The sequence below is a fragment of the Galleria mellonella genome, unplaced genomic scaffold, assembly GCF_026898425.1.
Source record: "Galleria mellonella isolate WM207_F2 unplaced genomic scaffold, CSIRO_AGI_GalMel_v1 utg139, whole genome shotgun sequence".
NCBI lineage: Eukaryota > Metazoa > Arthropoda > Insecta > Lepidoptera > Pyralidae > Galleria > Galleria mellonella.
Genome location: NW_026441995.1, coordinates 5,013,504 through 5,032,679, shown reverse-complemented (window position 1 = coordinate 5,032,679; position 19,176 = coordinate 5,013,504).

Below are 19,176 nucleotides of genomic sequence, written 5' to 3'. Positions count from 1 at the left end.
AGAATGGGTAGGAGTAAGGTGTGTGCGAGCGCAATTTTGGTGTTAACTGGGAGGAAATTACGTAGTCTATTTAAGGCAAAAGTTGCAGCAAACATTTTTTTACTGACCTCCGAGATTTGTGGAGACCATGACAAAGTGTTATCAAAAATAATGCCAAGATTTTTTACTTTTTTCTGGTAATCTATCATAACCCCATCAAAAACCACAAGCGGAAGACTGGTCGAGGAAATTTTGGAAATAAGTATGGGACTCCCAATAATAATAGCTTGTGTCTTCAAGGGGTTTATAACAAGACCATGAGATTTACTCCAGGCAGATATACGTTCCAGATCGGCGTTAACAGTAGATATTGCTAAAGAGATATCAACCAGAGGGGCTAAAGAGTAAATCTGTAAATCATCTGCATAAAGGTGGTAGGAAGATTGAAGTTTCGAAGTGATAGTGCTAATAAATAAGGCAAATAGAAGAGGAGATAAGACGCCACCCTGCGGCACGCCAGCTGATGTATGGCACCAAGAAGATAAAACGTCATCAATGCGAATACGTTGCCGACGTCCAAACAGGTAACTACGAAACCAGTCAATTGCCGTTGGAGATATGTTGAGAGAGGTTAGCAATCCTAACAAAATATCAAAATCAACAGTATTAAAGGCATTGCTAAAGTCCAATAATGTTAAGACCGTTAATTGAGAATTCTCCATGCCAAAACGGATATCGTCAGAAATTTTAATAAGAGCAGTAGTCGTACTATGACCAGGACGGAAACCAGATTGAAGAGGATTTAAGAGATTGTTTCTTGATAGGTAAAAGTTAAGTTTTTGTTGGACAAGGCGTTCTAAGGCTTTGGATAGAAAAGGGAGTATAGAAATTGGACGGTAATCTGAGAACGAGGAAGGAAGTTTCTTTTTTGGTAGAGGGATTATGAAAGCTGCTTTCCAAGCTGAAGGAAAGAAACCGGAGGACAGGGAATTGTTGAAAAGTAAGGTAATGGTGGGTAAAAGGATATCAAGGATAGGTAAAATCATATTACGACTAATGCTATCTGTGCCAATGGCGTTTGACGATATAGACCGTAAACTCTTTTCAACATCACAATCGGTCAACTGATCAAAAATAAAAGGAGTACAATTAGGGGCGATAGTGGATGAAAGATAGTGCAATGTCTTAGATTTTACATTGCTGTCCATGATTGTAGAAGTACAAAAATGATTATTAAGACACTCAACATCAAGATTACCAGGATTATCGTTATGACTCTTACCAACCCCTAATGACTTAAGAAATTTCCAAACTTTTGCTGCATCACCATTTTCTACGGATTTATGAATGTGGCGTCGTTGAGCCTCCCTACACACCCTGTTGCAGAGATTTCTAGTATTGATGTACTCATTACGATGTCTGTCCGGATCCGACTTATATTTAGTTTTAGCAATATTTTTTTTGTGGATTATGGACTTGATCTTGTCTGTAAGCCAAGGTGCAGGTAAATGCTTAACCCTGACCGGGCGGATGGGAGCATGTTTATCGTACAGATCTAAAATTAATTTATTAAATAATTCTACCTGATCATTAATATTTGCTGCTGTACCGATACTCGACCAATCACAATCCGCAGCATCGTGACGTAAACGGTCAATATCAATAGCACCAAAATTGCGCTGCATAAGGATTTTCCGTTTAACTTTGGGAGGACGTATTTTATAAGACAGATAAATGAGGTTATGGAAGGAAAATGCATCTGCAGGATATTGGCCATGTTTCGCAACATGGTCAGGAGAGGAGACTAAAATCAAATCAAGTAAGGAAGGATTACAGTTAGGAAAGAAATGGGTGGCTTGGAGGGGCAGGATCTCTAGATTGCAAGCATGGGCCAGAGACTTAAGACGATTCGCACGCAGGTCATTTTTAAGAAGGCAAGTATTAAAGTCCCCCATAATAATAGTGTGATTATAGGACGGGATTAGGTTCTCTAAGAGGCTTTCAAAAGAGGAAAAATAATCAGTAGTGGAAGATGGACTATAGAAAACTCCTAGTAGAACCTTGGTATGACAGAGAGTTATTTCAAGGAAAAGGTGTTCAAAATTGCAGGAAGAATTTATCGTTAAAGAAGAGTTAATAATAGCGTAAGGGATATCAGAACGAAGGTATACAGCAACACCACCACCAACCCTTCCGGTGCGATCACAACGAATTAAATTAAAACCGGGTAAGGAATAGGAAGTAGATGGAAGGCAGGGCTTCAACCATGACTCCGAGATAAATATGCCATGGAGGTTATTTACATTAAATGTAGATAGCAAGTCCGAATAATGTGCAGGAATACTTTGGGCATTTATGTGAACGGTGTTAAAGTTTTTAGGATGAGAAGAAAAATTAGTTTTTAAGATTTCTTCTAAAGGAGTAGGCAAACTATGAAAACTTACATTGCTAGAAGAAGAAACGGATAGAAATGTATCATCAGAATCGGATTCTGAAACCATGTATGTATGTGTATAAGACAATACTATATATATATATATATATATATATATATATATATATATATATATATATATATATATAATATATATAAACACAAAAAAAAAATTCTTTATACAAATAGAAAAACTTCAATTCATCTACCTGCCAGTAGTGGACTACGAAATTGACTAAAAAAAGAAAAAAAATATTTTTGGATAAAATCCACAATAAAAAAAACAGTATTAATATAAAAAAAGTAAAACAGTAAATTGTTTTTGTTTTGGCATTGGCGGCAACATTAAATTAGCAAATATAATAATACGTGTAGATACAGAAGAATACAGCGTAAGGACAGCCAAACTTATTTAGATAGCTGAATAGATATAAACTTGCTACATTCGAGCCCCCAACAAATGATTATATTGTTATCTAATTAAAAAAAAAAATAAAATAAATAAATAAAAATACATGTATTCTATCTATGTTGAGGAACTGTCAATCTAATCTATCATATCTGTTATTCTGAATGAGTTGTCAAAGAAAACAAACCAAAACATAATTTTGAAAGTTATAAATGTCATAATATAATGAGAATTTTTATAAAATTTTTTAACATACCCCGTAAAGATTACAATAATTGATGAATAGTTTACCTTATATAAGTTTGTAAAAAAAAAAAAAAAAAGAAATTATAATATACCCACAACAAGAATATTGCCACCAAAACCATCACAATAATCTGCACAACAGCTCAAATTTCAGTTTTATGTTTTCCCTCAATAAAATAACAAAGACTGAACTATGTATTTTGTTTCATTTGAGATTTTAAGAAGTATGTAATTGTTGAATCGCACCGAGTTTCGTCAGTAAACAATAGATCTTGGGTCTAGTCAAGTCGACCCAGAGGTGGTCGACTTGACTATACACTAGAAACTTTTTGTTCTAATTCACGTAAGCATAGCCGCGAGATATAACTAGTAGGTATTTCATATATTGTATGTCTACTACAATATCAGCTCGTAAATTATTGAAATGTACTCCCCATATAAAATGTTATGAAATGACAATAAAGTATGTATTATGTAAAGTGACGAAATAAAAGAGAGAATAATATTTCAATAAAACAATACAATGTTTTATTGAAATGCACCAATATAAATATCATCACAAATAAGCATATATCAATTCATTTCTCCAATACGCAAAGTTTCGAAACAAAATTTTCTAAATTAGCTCATTTTTCATTGTACAATAAGTAAAAATAAATATATCGATAAGTAATCGATCATACCTCACATTATTTATTTATTCTTTTCAAAGCCTAGAATCAAATCAAGTTTGCCAAACGATTACACGGCTTTTAACAAAATGGATATTTTTGAAATAAACTTGTCTCTAAATTGCCTCAGTTTCGGCTGTTTACGTTCTATTTCATGTCGATAAGTAATCGATCATTTCATTATTTATCCTTTTCTAAACTTAGGAATCTAATCAAAATTGCTAAACGATTACACAGCTTTTAACTAAATGGATAATGGCCACACAAATGGCCGCATTTGAGGTCACAGCCGGCATTTTCTATTCATAAATTCATGGCCGCCGCATTTAATGGACAATTTTTCTCCAATAGTCTCATGGCAGCTCTTATAATGGTCGAAATTGAAATGCAAATGATAACGTGGCTTTGGGATGCGCAATGAGGATATAATAGTGCGAAGATTTTTATGTAAATGTGCGTTTACAATGTAAGGCATAAATAATTTAACATTATTAATTGCAAAAATACACATGGATTATTGATATCTTGGTAATACGAGGATACAGAGAAAATTTCAAAAATCGCATTATTATTTATGGGATAAAACTGGAAGTTTACAACCTTCATATATAGACACACACACTTACTTACGCACACACAAACACGCGCACACACACGCATGTTCCCTCGCACGCACGCACGCACGTACACACACACACACACACACACACATACGCACGCACGCACGCACACACACGACCCTGCAAACTATGTATCTACGCATATCCAAACTCATACTAAATGTTATATATTTATATTAACCTTGTTCGCCGCACCATAACTATTAAATTTCTTGCTTTGAAATCCACGAGACAGGCTCTGCCAAGTGTAAGGTCATAGCTATTTTGTACCATAGGCTAATTTTGTTTAAAGAAATAAATTTATTCTCATTCTTATTTATATAGCCGACATTTTTGTAATATGGTCAATAAAGAATTAATTAATTAATAAAAATGCCTTTAATTGCCTCATCATAATTTACATTCTCCAGTTTATTTATTTGTCTTCAATATAAACCTAACAAAATTAGATAAGTGAAAACATGTGAAAACATATATCTATTTATGTTCAGTTATTATCAATTGTACCTAAAAAACAATATAATTTTATTGTTTACACTTATGTCTGAACTAAGACAATATTATACATTGAGAGCTGTGTTATAAAGTAATAAGAAACTACATATAAGAATAAATTCTTTATTACATTTCCTCAATAAAAACTTGCAACAAATACCTTTGAACTCGATATTCTGCACTCAAGCAGTTCTTCGCTAGAAGTTTGCTACAGTAAAACTAATATGTAACAGTACGTAATATAAAATAATCTAAATACATTGCTATTTCATTTTAATTTCAGATCTTGCTTCATTCACTTATATAACTAATCTCCTATATTGTGCACATAGAAGCTATTTCTGAAGACTTAACTTGTCCTTCATATAAGTATCATATCTATAAAATTAAAAATGATTCGCTAAATATATTACTAAGCACAAACCTCAAGACTGACTGCATTAATTCAGCTAATTTTCTTTTCAAATATTCATTGCAGTTTCAAAAAGTTTATAAAGAAAAAAATTTAAAACGTAAAAATCTTATTTTTCTTTCCCCCATTGTCCCTAGCTACAAAATCAAGCTTTTACAGAACAACATTTCGACAGAATTGGTAATTAGTATTACATCGCTTTTAAATTAATCGATTATTATAAATAACCTGAAAAGCAAAAGGCAAAAAATTTTAATAGGACAATTAGGTATTAGATTTTTTTATAAATAAAAAGGTTTTTATATAATTCGAAATACAAATGTACAAACATTCTTATTTAAGTTTATTTTTGATACTATCGCGTGTAATTGCAAATAATATAATCCACGTTCGAAACGCTAGCAATAAAATAAAGTATGTATCATTTACCTGTAATCGCGCCGTATAAATTTAAATATATATACAAAAATACGAAGGCTTAAAATACATACAGTTCTGAAATGCATATTAATATAAATTTGTCATATAAGCAAATATGAGTAAAATCTGATGAGAAAACATCGCAATGGTAACTGAAAATATACTACTTTACTGGCCACTCGAAAAAGAAATATATTACATTCAAAGAGGTTTAATTTTTAACAATTAAAAGTCTTTTAAATTAATTGCCGTTTTATATTCATCAAAATTACGTCCTTTGTGGTTGCGACACTCTTTCAATCGGCCAACAATATTCCGAAAAACTTTCAAACTCGTAAAAGTATCTCTTGAAACGGATTCCATTTCGTACTGAATATTCAGCTTTAACTGCCGTAAAGAGAGAATATTGGAGTATAATTTACTTTTAAGATTGTATAGTACTGTAAAAAATTAGATACCCAAAAACCACATCGCCGTTTTAAAATATTTATTTGCTGACGTGACACAAAATATAATAGATAAGTAAAGTTTGCCATTTACAAAAAAAAAATGGATATGTAGGTGCCTTCGCGATAGTTAGGAGTACTATTCTAATATACTTATATTTTTTTAATGGATGACAATGGAACGTTAACCCTGCCTGCGCTAACGATATACATTGGCGAGGCACCAATGAGGGATGACAGGTGAGAATAAAAAGATAGGTAAGTTAGCCCATCATGATGAATACACCTGGCCTTCTAGACAAGTGGCAAACGAATTCGTCGATGATTTCAGGGCGGACCACGGGTAGGTAAACCTGGTTGAGTATATTGCTAGAATCGGGGCACATAGTCTCCACACTCCACACAATACTAATTACTAATTAATTGGTATAAGGGAAGGAAGATGATTATGAATCTCCATTACTAACAAATACTCCCCCCAATCTACTCATATTATGCTGTTAAAGTAATTGAATTACTGTTTATTGTACTGTAATATTTTGAATACATCTGCTCTATTCAGGACGTCGCTCCATCTACTAGCATATCTCGTGTCATAAATATACAATTGTCTGAATTAAATTATTCTAGAACTTTTACAACAGCAAATTTATAATTTTATAGGTTACGTTTAAAACAACCAAAGACATAAAAGAGTAGAATTAGAAAAATAAATACACATCATGTGCAAACTAAAAAACTTAAATTAAGATTGTGTTACATAAAAAAACTAGGTACTTCATTTGTGGCGAAACCAGTTCTTTTGATTTCAAAACTAAACTGAATCGATTTTGATAAAATTCCTATGAGGCCAATCTGTAAGTATTCTTTCAGATAAAAGAGTTTTCCAAATCGAGTAACTGATGAAGTTATGATCATGTAGCATTACAACCAAAAAATACAACCAAATTAAAAAAACCTCTTTCATTTTAAAGTTACAAATTAGTGATATTTTAACAAAATTTTTATGGGAATTTTTACTTATAACACTAATGTATTTTGTATTTATAATACGTTATTTATAATACCAGATGGGAGACTTTGTACAAAAGTCGATTGTTTGGGTACCTCTGTGCCATTAGTGTTTCAACCGTGAAGCAGTTGTATTTGCATGGCTGTGTTTCGGTTTGAAGGGTGGGATATGGCGTAAATTTACTGGGTACAAAGGAATAACACCTGAGTCCTCAGGAATTGTAACGCATAGGGAGTATCATGGACAAAATAGTGTACTCTGTTATGACCATGGTACTGCTCATGTCTATAGGCGACGGTTACCACTTACCATCAGGTGGGCCGTCAACTTGTTTGCCATTCTAAGTTGTATAAAAAAACCCACGTCTTTACCCGCGTGAGTCAGTATATAAAATTCTAGCTTATACTTGCGACTTCATTCGCGTCAACGAGTTATGTTTACCGAGATAAAGATAAGCTCGCCTTTATACATTTACATACCTATGTTATACTTTTATGTACAATCAGTGTGTACAATCAAGTATAAATAAATAAATAAAAGAGTATATCAAATTTCATGATTAGTTAAGCCCTTAAGGTGATATAAGGTAACAAACATACTTCCACATTTACAATATTAATAAGCGTTCTACGTATTAAATTAGGATATAACCCAAACAAGTTTAATAGTTTTTGTATGAAAGAATAATATCTATCCATCCATTCATATAAGTACTACACATATCCATAATATTAATAGAATTAAAGTTACCACGTATAGTATTTTAAAATTGTATTATATTAAATACTTTGACATACACATGACGCTGTACATAATAGGAGCAATTAATTACCTTTGAACAGACGTAAATATTGGAAACAATTAATATCAGACGAGGGGTTGGGTCCTGTAGCTGATTTCCATTCATGTATTTCATAAAGCGGGTCAGTGAGTCCCAGTCCCAAATCTATTGTAAGTGCTAGCCTAAAATATTTGAAGGATAACGGTAAAATTATTGTAAATATTCAGTATTAGAATATTCTAGAATATTCAGGCCTTTCTGTTTCGTATTTTATTGGGTACTTCGGCCGCGTTATCGGGATTATGTTGATTTCCAGAGACAATTATTCCTATATTGTTTTCCCAATTACTACGCATTCCAAATATTATAATAATTAATTTAACCGTAAAATCGTAAATCTATATTTATACTAAATCTGTAGAGAGGTCAATTCTGTACATGAAATATATTTCCAAAATAACTATCAGGGGGTGATTAGTGATCGATACTGATGCCAAAAACGCAATCAGCAAAATTTTTATCTGTCTGTCTGTCTGTATATTTGTTATAGAAATAGAAACTACTCGACGGATTTTAACGAAACTTGGTACAATTATTCTTCATGTTCTTGGTCAGGTTACAGTATACTTTCATCACGATACGATCAATAGGAGCAGAGCAGTAAAGGGAAATGTTAAAAATGTTTACCCGTGCGACGCCGGGAAGGCCGCTAGTAAAATATAATAAACTCAATATTGAAATATCGACATAAACTGTAAAAAAAACAATATCTTAACTACTATTGAACTCTCTTCTTGTAGATTTGGTCTCATATAATCCTTTTACTTTTCAAACAGCTGCAATCTTAGAGGTCAATTCGACTATTTTTTGTTTTGGTTTGCATTAGAAAATGATTCTCAGATTCTGTATCTATTTTAATAGCTTTTTTTTTATTAAAAAGAAACTCATTCTCGTATCAATATTATTAATTTTGTCACGTTTTATTTCACATTATTTTATTACTTGAATAAAAAATGTGAATTAAAACGAGCTTTTCAAGTTCGTCACTCGAGAACCCATTGCCACTTAAGTTCCTCTCCGGATTCTTATTTCGAATGAATTTTCATGCAGCGTAACATGAAATTTAGACCTCTCCATTACTCCATGAATGACTTGGAGCATCCTCATACTACTACAACAGTGTAAAACCATGTTTCAGTTCCTTAAGGTCACCGCACAGCCGTATGCAAAAACTAGTTTTTAAAAGCGCACTATAAGCATGTTGAAAGAGACCAGAGGGAGACTTTGTACAAAAGTCGATTGCTTGGATACCTCTGTCCCATTCGTGTTTCAGTCGTGAAGCAGCTGTGTTTGCATAGCTGTGTTTCTGTTTGAAGGGTGGGATATGGCGTGAATTTACTAGGTACAGAAGAATAATTCCTGAATCCTCAGGAATGGCAACGCATGGGGGTATCATGGGTGAAACAGTATACTCTGTTATGTCTATGGTACTGTTCATGTTTTTAGGCGACGGTTACCACTTTCCATCAGGTGGACCGTCAGCTTGATTGCCATTTTAAGTTGTATAAAAAAAAGCAGTCCTCGACCATTTGATACAGTTTGAGGGTCTACATACTGGTATCTTAATCGCCTTTACTGTTGCCGTAAGCAGTACTTCCTTATATTCCATAAAAATATATACTCGTTCATAAAGACTATACTACTAAAAACATCTCGTCTTACTAATACTTTAAACATAGAAGTTTCTATGTTTATTACGCTTAAGTTACAAGAAGAATGTTAATAATATTCAGGATACGTACAGATCGTAGTCCAAATTAACACATAGGATACGGTTTATTTTATTCCCGTATACAAAACCTCGGGAAACCACTAGTTTTAAATTAATATAAAAAATATATATTTATTCTACATTAATTCGTCCGTATTAGCATTGTCGCCAAGGAATGTAATCCGATTCGTTTGAGAATTATTTGTCGAAAAATTTGAGGCACCTCGTAAATGCGTGTATCATACTGAACGAGCAATTTACTTTTGAGAGCGATGCGGAGATGAACGGGGGGGCTGAGAAAGCGGCGTGTAATGAAAGTGAAAAAATTGTTTCTTCCCCCGTCTTTTGTTGATTTCCACGTATAAATCTCAAGAAGTAATGTTATTTGATAGGGCTTGCTTTTAACCCATATTTAAGAGTCGGCTGAATGCTTTTAAAAAAATATCGGTAGGTATTTATTACAACATGAAATGACATTATATCTACAAATAAATTGTAGCTGGCTCTTGTTGCCAGGATTAAATCATTCGAAAGCCCTGATTAATGGGTTTTTAGAAAATTACTCTAAGAAATTAATTCTTTAGAGCAAAAATAATACGTGCGTATTAACAAGGACTCTCATTGTACACTGCAAACTAAACAAGCATATGGCCCAACTAAACTTATGCCCAAAAAATGTATGCAGATTTTGTCACAATGAGGAAGAAACGCCGCAGCTCTTAATTTGTGGCTGTAGCCCGCTCACACATACACGATATATCTCCTTTGGAAAATACACTTTATATCCTGAGAATATAAAAAACATCGCTACAAAAAACATTTTAATATTCCTATTATTAATAGTAATTAGCAGCGAACTTTAAAAAAGGGCGAGCACAAAAGATCATAGAAAGGTCGCAGTGTCACAGGTTTTTCTGCCTGGAAAAAGCCCGTCTTTCAATAATAATACAAGTACAAATAAATTTGTCGGTAACTAGGCAAATAAAAAGTTAAGTACTTAAATAATATTACCTATATATTTATAGTTTAATATGGATTTTCACCTACGACTTCTTGTTATCACAATATTGACTAATTAATATAAAATTAATCCATATTTTTTATCCCTAATACTACATATGCACCCAAATTTTATAACGAATGATCAAGCCATAAAAATCAAATTAAGCATCTTCAATCGTAACAAAATATTATGGGATCTACACAAGAACTAACTCTATCAGTTAGAAAATTAATTTTGGAAATCTATTCAAAATTAGCTCAATTCTCTTGTATGAGTAACGTACATATAAATATTGTAAGTTCACTGACCTGATCCCCTTTTGAAAACTGTTTACAAATAATAATAAAAAATATAAATATCTAATTACACTGTCTAGACTACTTCTTTACCTTTATACTGAATATATAACATGGAAGAGCATTACAAATGATAACAGCACGTTTTAATATTCCTTATTATAACATTAAACAGTTTGCTAGATGCATTTATTAAATAAATAACTTCAAAAAGCATTGTATTAATTAAGATTAAAAATTAAAGCAGCTAAGTATATTTGAAGATTTTATTCCTCTATATGTGTAAATTAACCCGAAACTTTAGCTGTGTAAATGGAAAATAATTAATAATTAAAACAGAAAGTAGCATTCAAGATAAATAGTAATAATATTCTAGCTAACTAGTTTTTTCCTGGTACTTTGTGCACGAGGATTTAAGAAGTAAAAACCAAATAAATAGATCATTTCTAAATGGTGTCAAGATAAAACACACTTTAAGTTAACAACAGATTTTAAATTAGCAATTGTGAAAACTACATTGAATTTCATGCAGTAGTTTTTACATGATGCCGGAACAAACATATTGATTAATATACAGAAATACAAATAGACAGACAAACAAAATTCCTTAAAATTAATGCTACAGCACCTAATGGTCTTTCAAAGACCCCTCGTATAAATACTCCTCTCCATCCAAAGGTAGCCTGAAAGAGATCGCTTTTAACGATAAGGTCATTGTTTTCTCATTGTGATTATTTGTTGTAATTGTTTATATTTATAATAAGTTTACTATTGTAATCTTTTGGAGGAAAAAATAAAGAGTATCTATCTATCTATAAATTTTTCTAATTACAGTTTTTTTTTTTTATATTAGTAAGATTTTATGACTAACAGTTTATTAAGAGTCCAATGCGTAACAAAAAATCAATTAACTCACTTTTACATGCATAATAAGGATAAGTACATAGAATTAATATATCGCGCCTATTTACTATACTCAGCCATGTCTTACTATATACTAAGGTACAAGGGATTTAATCCATCATAATAGAGTAATTAGAAGTTACTTGTCTATGGTATACCTATAAATAACTCGTATTTCGCAGAGCTTAGTCAATTATTTGAAATGTATTGCATATCTATTTCTATCATGGTATCTACATAGTCCTAATAAACACTAATCCCAATAAAAAATTCAAACGTCTAGTAAATAATTATACTGAAGTTTTTTTTTTATAATGCTTAAAAACACAAAAGAGATCTAATGACCTACCTGATGGAAAAAACACACGTTGCCATTCCTAACCTCCATAGTGTCTCCCTTTTCATTCTAAATAAAAAAGTACAAAATACACTGACTTATAAAACTAAATTTGTGGAAGATTTTAGTTTTTCGAACATCTTAGTAATAACCTTTTTTTTACTTTCAATTCTTGTGTTTAAATATTAAAAAATGAAGAGGTCCCCAATTCGGATGTATTTTTATGTTTATTACCTATATATAAACTGATTTAGAAAATTCTTTTTTTATCTGAAAGGATAAAAACAATTAGAATGTTCTATAGGAATTTTATCAAAATAGATCTAGTAGTTTAGTTTTTAAATTAAAATTTTGCGACGATTGAAATCTTTTTTTTTATTGATAAAGATTGTCCACAAACAATCTTTTTTGTTAAAAACCATTTTGTTTATTATCATTTGTCTATATATCTCCAACGCCCTCTAGAGTAGAAGTAAGTGATTACCATGTTTTTAAGAACGCAAACATGAACAATTAAAACCTCACCAGTCTCAATTCGATCGATCAACAGATTAAACTCTTGAACTCTCTGTTAACACCAAACGAGTTCAATGGACTCAGCTACTTCCGCTTAGAAGTCATCATCATCATCATCATGTCCACTGCTGAAATAGGTCTCATCCATGGTTTTTCCAGAAGTTGACACTTGGCAGGCGAGTTGGTAACTGCATTTAGGCTTTGATGTTTTAAAAGGAACACCCATCCCTTGACAATTAAAATCACTTAGCCAATACCCACGCGAAAAGAAGGGGTAAATTCTATGTCAGGACCACACGGCTTTACTTGGGGGGAAAAGGATTGTTAACAATGGAGTTTAACAGCCTCATTGCTAGCAATATATTATATCAGGTTCCCCCTGGAAATCATCGTAAATAATTCTTGTTGAATTCGTCACGATGGACTAACTGACCTGCTTCATCCCCACATATCATCTCACACTGGTGCCCCGCTAGTGTATACCGGTAGCGCAGGTGAGGTAACCATTTCATTATCACCCATTAAAAAAAACACGGCTTTACTATCATGTATCAACTATAAATGTAAAGGGAAATAGAATAGCTACAGTTAACCGACTATAACACAATGACAATATTACATCGTGCGTAAATATAAAATGGCTTCGTATGAATAAAACGGTATCTACTGACTGGACCGCAATGTACTTGATTCGTTCCAATTCCTCAAACGTTGGGTTTTATTGCTGCGGTATTCATAAGATATACGATGGGCAGCGGTATGATTTATCAACAGTTATATATATTTCTGCTGATCTAAGTATACTTACTTTACTATTACCTTTTGAATAATTTTTGTGTATGACATAACTAATTTGAATTGATATTAATTAACGAATATAACAATATGAAAATGACAATAAAAAGTTCATGTCCACAAATTACAAAACGTTTAAAAAGTATTTAGATTGACACAAAAAAAAATATTGTCACTTTTAGGAAATCTAGAGCTCAATTATATAAGTATTATCTCTATCTTAAGTATATTAAAATACCAAATATCATTAAAATAGATTTATAATAAATATTATAAGATTTATCACCATGGAAATAATAAAAGTTAAAATTTTTTGACTTTTCAATTTGAATATGAATTATTTTTTAATAAAGTTATATTAATGAAGAATACACATTAAAAATGCTATTTATATTTTAATAGCAAAGAATTTTGTATTTTTATCTTTTATTTTATTTTTATTATACTTAATTTTATTAGTAATGCGACAAAACCAGTCTCATTATTTGCCGGCCAGGTTTCCACGTAGTCCCCCTTGCAACCATTGTGCATATAATATATTACTGCCATTCTTTCTATTATACCGTTAGTATTCCATTATCATCTATTAAAAAGAACTAATATCCTATTTTCATAAACAAGTATCATCATTTCAGCCATTATCTGTCCACTGCCAAACATGGGCCTCCCCCATACACTGTCATAAGAGAATGGTACTGAACCACCGCATCCACAGACTACCTATTTTTTTTAACATAATGCTTTATGAAAATGCACACCCATATTTAATATTGTTAAAGTGAGGGTGTACCCACCAAAAACCAGACGATATACTATCTAATGGGGACAATGAGTCGTCCAACATTGTGTTTGCAATGCTTTTATCTAGTAGGGTCGCCACTCAAGATCACCACTCAAGAACTTTCTTCCCATCGTTTGTCGTTTCTTCAAGCTATGTAACAAATCTATTACCTCTTCAGCTTGCTTATCCTTTGAGCTACGTACGTTACTTTGGTTCTTTTGCGGATATCCTCGTTTCTTATAATCTCATTCTCTCTCTCTTTATAAACAAATATATTTCACATAAATTGAACAATCCTATAATTGGCTTCAAAAGTAATCTTGTAAAACTGAAGGACGATAAAATCGTAAATAAAGCTAAAACCTTTGTAGTATCATAAATCAAAACAATAAAACATTGCTTAAATCCTTGTAATAAATGTAATCCAGCTATAAATACGAAAATCTGGCTGCTTGAATGTTCGTTAATTCAATCTCGCCTATAAGACTGAATGGATATAGATGAAAAGACATTTCTCAGACCCCTAGGGGATGCCTTTTTGTCATTCGAGCAAGAAATACCACATAACTTCTTGTTTCCGATATAAAAAAAATCATTGAAGTTTTTATAATTCCAACTCTAACAGTGATTTTTGGAACGCGTTTTTAGGAATAATACATATACAAAAGAAATTGTCTAATTAAGATCTTACATTGGATCGAACAATTTTTTTTTTTCAATTAGACAAACTGAAGAAACCTTAATATATCCTATTTAAAGAATCCCATACTGTAGTTTCTTTCTCTCTCTCAATCTCTTCTTCTTTTTAGTCTCTTAAAAATAAAAATAAAACTATAAAACGATTAAATTGCACATTTTACTTATTGTTTATGTTATTATTCATTATGATTATATCGTTAACTGTCCACTGCTGAACATAGGCCTCACCCTTAAGGAGGGTTTTGCCAATAGTTTTAAATTTTTTAAATTTTGTACCGCATGTTATGGAGCGGGCGTTAATAGCTGCGACACAGTCTCTTTGTGACTAATGCAGTTATTATCGAACCTACAAAAAAACTGTAAATTAAGCTAAGGATCCCAAATAAACATTTTTATTTTTTTTTTATTTTTTTTTTAATAGTCGCCACGTTTGGCAAGCTAGTTGGCAACTGTAGTTAGGAATTTTGGTGATGTTTTAAGAGGGGCACTACTACCCATCCCTCGCCCTCTCTCGACTCTTACGATACCCACGGGAAAGGAAGGGATGGCCTATTCCATGCCGGGATCACACGGCAATATCTTCTCGTGATATAAAGTGTACATTAAGTTCCCTTAGTCGCCTCTAACGACACCCACGGAAAAGAAATGGATACCTTATTCTATACAGGGACCACACGGCCATGTTATAGTCAGCAATTTAATATTGCTTATGTTATTTAATTATTTAGTTTTCCTTATAACCGAAGAAGCTTTGCAGCTTGAAATTAATGTTCGTTGTTTTCGATGGACCTTCATTAAACTTTTACAATATCATCAATACATAGGTAAATTAGCCGGACCTTCGGCGAATACTCCTTAAACCTCCGACCAAACTGTTTATAATTACTATTCTCCAGCCAAAAAGTTTCTTGGAAGCAATTGTTTTTAGTTGTAAGGCCGGTCATTGTCATTCGAATGTGATGTATTTCTAGTAAATTTTATTTCCACAAAGTCTTTTACTATAATTTTTTGAAAAAGCAAAGGCTGTTTCTCTATCTATAAACGACTATAACGTCATTTGTTAAAACGAAAAATGTATTCTTCTAAAATGCCTTATTTTACGTATATATCTGTCACGCCTATCTCCCATTAGGCAAAGACAATGGAACCCCAAACGTTTCGATTTAGAGAGACCTCTTTTGCTTCCTCCAAATTCATCACACTATTTTATATAATCTTAATACAACATACAAAAATTACGATTTTACTTGAGATTATGAACGTAAATGCTACTCAGTCCATCTTTTGTTTAATAAAGTTATTAGAAATGAATTTTTTCAAAGTTTTTCGTTTCTATTATTCCTCACTAGCTTTTACCCGCAACTTCGTCAATAAGACTGGAATATATTCACTAGCTGAAATAAAATATTTTTAAAATTGATCCACAATTGACTAAGAATTCGGTGGGCATACATAAAAAGAAATATACAGTAAAATATACGAACATAAAACCTCCAGCTTTTTTGATGTCCTAGTATATTTTTAATTTTATATAGGATGTGTGATAGATTTTGTAGGAATTGTTACACATTTATTAAAGCGTTAAGCGGAAACGAAGAAAGAAATATTTCTATTGAAATATGCAATTTCAGCTAAGTAACAAGAACGAGCTTAAAACTTAGCCGTTCCTTTTTTAAAAATTTGAATTTTATGTACCATATTTGTGTAAATATAAACTACTAAGCAGTATCAAATCGTAAAAATATAGATGGGTAACAAACAAACAAAGTTATTTTCATATTAATATTAGTAATAAAATCATTCTTATTTATCGCAATTGTCTTTCAGCTAGGAATATACGTCCTCTTAAAAACATATCTTTCAATATAGGCACTTTTATAATTTTTTCGTTTCCTAGCTAACTTGTCAATCATCCAGTATATATTGGAGCCTTAATATCCATTACATGCGAACCCATGATACAGCGGTCAATCACCCCTCATAAGCGTAAACAATGAATACTTAATTAAAATATGCCCGGCCAAAGGTCGACGAGGTCATAAATTGCCTGGGGCCTAGGCTTTGCAAAATTAAATAAAGATAGTAGAATTATAACAACATAATTAGGTATATATTATATATCATATTTTTAATAAAGCTTTCCTACAATCACTAATGTACAGTAACCTAAGTAAATTACCTGTACATCTACAATTTAAATATACATTACTCAAGGAAAACTTTTTTAACAAAAATATTGTAATGAATTTAATCATGATGTATGCACAAGGGAGGTCACGTGGAAATGATTTTGCACCAATAGGAAATAACTGTTATGGTGAGCATATGGCTGACTATCTAGTTCCTCATGTTATTAACGAACTACCCATCGATGTATGGGATAATGTTACTATTAATAACATCAAGTGTAAATTAAAAAAAAAATACTATTACAAGTTGAATTGTCTCAATGTATTTAGCATTAACATAATCCTACGTGGTATTTAAATGCTAATAGAACATGTTTTCTGTAATTAAAAATTTTTAAAAAAATAAATATAAAAAAATTATGAAGTGCTCAGTTAAAGCGTCCAGTTCATAACATTTCGGACGTTGTATCACAGAATATGTTGCAGTATTCCGTAATTATTAATTTATGCACAGTTCTGAGGTTTACTATAAAGCTATTTCCTTAGATTATATAAATAAAGTGTCTCCATACAAACGCTTCCAGCAAAGCGGATCAACTTTTTCATATAATTTTACATGATAAATAATTATGAGTAGTTCCATAACTTCTATATTTATTTTGTTTTATAATCTTTGTATATTTTTATTGCATAAAAACTCATTTTATTTTTAAAATAATTAAATATAGATACGTCAAGATACTTTTTATGCGTAGGTATAAAGAACACTGATAAAAAAACCAGTCAGCTAATTTGACAATTAGCTGACAAAAAGATGACCCGTTTCTGACACTCGATGCTCTACCTATATAATTTAAGGCTATTTCCTTATTTCATTTCAATTATATGCAATTTCTAAAGATATTTTCCAGGTGTTCAGAATGTTCCTGGTCTCAGAAGCGACAGTACCTGAAGAATTGTACTTTCCATTTTGTCATTAATACTTAATATGATTATATAAAACAACATATAAATCTTTACCAATACTATAAATATGACAATGAGTTTGTTTGTATATTTGTTACCTTCAATCATCGACTTTGGATAAAGAAGTACATAGGCTACTTTAAATCCTGTCAATCAATATAACCCAGTCACGTTTCCATTCTTTTTTTTTATACAACTTAGAATGGCAAACAAGCTGACGGCTCACTTGATGGAAAGCGGTAACCGTCGCCTATAGACATGAGCAGTACCATGGATATAAGAGAGTATACTGTTTCGACCATGATACCTCCCATGCGCTGCCACTCCTGAGGACTCGGATGTTATTCCTCTGTACCCTGTAAATTCGGCATATCCCACCCTTCAAACCAAAACACAGCCATACAAATACAATTGCTTTACGGTTGAAACACGAATGGGACAGAGGTACCCAAGCAAACGACTTTCGAGCAAAGTCTCCCTCTAGTTCAATTCGCGGAAAAACTAGTATTATTTAATTTAATTTTAATAATACAAAATATATCTAACTACTTTGTTTAGATATACAGATCTGATAGACAGATATCTGAAAAAGAGGGTCAAGAATAGATAAAAGGCGAGGTGTGACAATTATTGCATACTACTCTTACGATTGTGGCTTCGTTCAATATTGAATAAGGTATCTTTCCGAATACAAAAGACGAAGGTTTTCTGTCAATATTACTTCCATTTCTATTGACATAGAAGACAATAAACGAATATCGACACATTATATGCCTACTTCTGATTTTCACTATACTATATATTTTACTGTATTCTTATATTTACGTCTAAGATTTTCTTATCTTTTAAGTTTAATGTATTTATATGTATAATCAATATAATAAACAAATAATATTCCTACGTCATTCAGTAATTAAATCCGTCATTTTATTTATCAACCGACTTCAAAAAGAAGTAGATTCTCAATTCAGATTTTTTTTATATTTGTTACCTTATAACTCCATCAGTTATGAATCAATATAATAAACATATAATATTCTTAGTTATTTAGTAAT